The 2,317-nt window shown below is 50.9% G+C and overlaps 1 protein-coding gene across 1 annotated transcript in view; it reads right to left on the reverse strand.

The window, feature by feature from the left end:
- The window catches only part of Slc39a11 (solute carrier family 39 member 11), a 410,909-nt gene that overhangs the window by 407,783 nt on the left and 809 nt on the right, over nt 1-2,317 (reverse strand). The window lies entirely within an intron of this gene.

A 2,317-nucleotide genomic window follows, 5' to 3' on the forward strand; every position in this document is an offset into this window, starting at 1 on the left:
CTTTCCCAGTGGCCAGGCTGGGAAGATGTCTGGAAAGAGCGGAGTAGCAGTTACTCTTCTGCAGGAAGAGGGGCAACAGTGGCATCTTCAGGCCAGCCTGATGAACTCAGCCAGGGAAACAGCACCAAGGCCGGGAAAGCAACCCCTGATCTCAAAACACGCTGGGCAGCGGGGCCTTTGCGGGAGCCATCACATCACACAGGAAGCCCCGGGTCCCACGCTAACTGATCTGTGGCCAGCCATGTTCCCCTGAGTGTGGGGAAGGCTTTGGTAACTCTTGTGGAGCTGGGAGCTTGAGGAACTAGCATTAGGCTCCCAGGGCAAGCCACGGTCTGATTTTCAGAGAAACTGGATATATCAATAAGACATCAAGCAGCCTGTAGAACTGCTGGGAAGAATGGGCAATCAAGCTGAGGAGGCAGAAGCAAAGGATGAAAGGACATTCCCAATCCAAAGCATGCCACAGGGTGATGGGGGCCAGGCACAACCTGAGGGGCCCCACCACCAGCACTGGCACTTGGGAGCTACAGCTGCAGCCACTGTCCCTGTCACCCCTGCATAGTAGATGTTGCAGGCGATACCTATGCCTCCACCGGGATGAAACCCCCACCCCGCACTCTGGCAGCACTGTGCCTCCAAAGCCCCAGACAGTTAGTTGTGTCTTGTGGACCAGTCCCAGGTCCCAGGCTGGTGCATAGGAGTCCTAGGGAAAGGAAAGGTGTTGCTCGACAGAGACGCACTTCTCAAACAAACACGGAAGACAGTTTCTGAAGGCTCAGAAGCAAAACCGCCTGCAGCCTGCAGAGTGAGACTGTAGGAAGGGCTGCACATCGCCGCTACGCCACCAGGGGGCGCTGTACTGGGGGGAAAATGCTGACAGCAGGGGGCAATCCAGAGGCAAGAGGCTTAGAATTCCTAAGATAACACCCCTCCCCAAGGCAAAAAAAAATTCCCCGTGCATAGAGCAGGGACTCTGTTCTTGCTATTATGTCATAATAAGCCACTTATTTAGATATCAATCTATTACTGTGACATTTGTCTCAAAACAGTGGTGGTGGTGAATGGAAGAGAACCCCCAGAGACTGTGATACAAGGGCTGCTGGGCACATAATACTGTTTTCTCTGCGCTAACCTAGGTAGGGATTCTTCAACAGCAAACTTCTCCAAAACGAAGGGTCCTGAACTGACTTAATAACAACAGTCCAGAATGTCCAGGTTTCTTACTGGGTCAATCTTAGGGTGTCCAATCCTCAAGCATCATGGACTCCCTACCCGTCTCCATCACAGGACTATAACAGGGGAAACGTGTTTTGTGGCTACTAAAAAGTAATTAAAATAAAATGAAAGACCAAAGAACTAACCAACAATAAAACAAACACGTTAAGGGGTAACCTCTGTAAGTGGGGCTCCTTCTGATCAACACACATGGATTCAAACTTGTCTTCCTATAAAGCTGCATTTGACCAATGATTTTTAAAACTAGGATCAGGGGGTTGGGGATTTAGCTCAGTGGTAGAGCGCCTGCCTAGCAAGTGCAAGGCCCTGGGTTCGGTCCTCAGCTCTTACAAAAATAAATAAATAAATAAATAAATAAATAAATAAATAAATAGTAAATAAATAAATAAATAAAATAAACTAGGATCAGGGGCTACTGCACCCAGGCACCAGGCCACCCAGGAAGCTATCTATACCTTGGGGCTGCTCACAAGATCGACCACCGCTGTCACTCCGACCTCCAGCTGTTGAGGACAGATGATTAGGAGAGGGTCCTAAGGCCCCCTCCTGGCTGATGTGATGGTCTAGCCAGGGCACAGGTATGTACTTTAAAAGTGATGACCACCCGACCACGGGTGCGTCTATACCATAATTAAGCCCTCTGTGAAGCTCTTCTCTCACAAGGGTTAGGGTGCGACATAGGGGTCCCAGGTCACTATAAGGCTTTGACCAGCAAGTACCATTCAGCACTTAACTCAGAGACCTTAACTACCTCGCTTCTCCAAGGAAACAAGTGCTCAGGGCGGGCGAGGAGGCACAGCGGGTAAAGACTATCGCTTCCAAGCCGGAGAACCTCTAGTATCTGAAGTTCTATCCTGAGACCCGCATGGCGGAAGAAGTGAACCTCCATCAAGCTGTTCTGTAACCTCCACGCGCATCTGTTTCTGTCCCACACGCCCTACACAGAGTGAAAGGCGGAAGGAGGAGGGAGAGGTAGTGATACTAAAAACAAGCGCTCAAAGCCAGCACTGCCACCGCGGCTCAAGCCCTGGAACCAGCCCAGCTCCCGCCCCGGCGGAAGTACTTCCGCCCCCATCAAAGA

The sequence above is a fragment of the Onychomys torridus genome, chromosome 8 (genome assembly GCF_903995425.1).
Source record: "Onychomys torridus chromosome 8, mOncTor1.1, whole genome shotgun sequence".
NCBI classification, from domain to species: domain Eukaryota; kingdom Metazoa; phylum Chordata; class Mammalia; order Rodentia; family Cricetidae; genus Onychomys; species Onychomys torridus.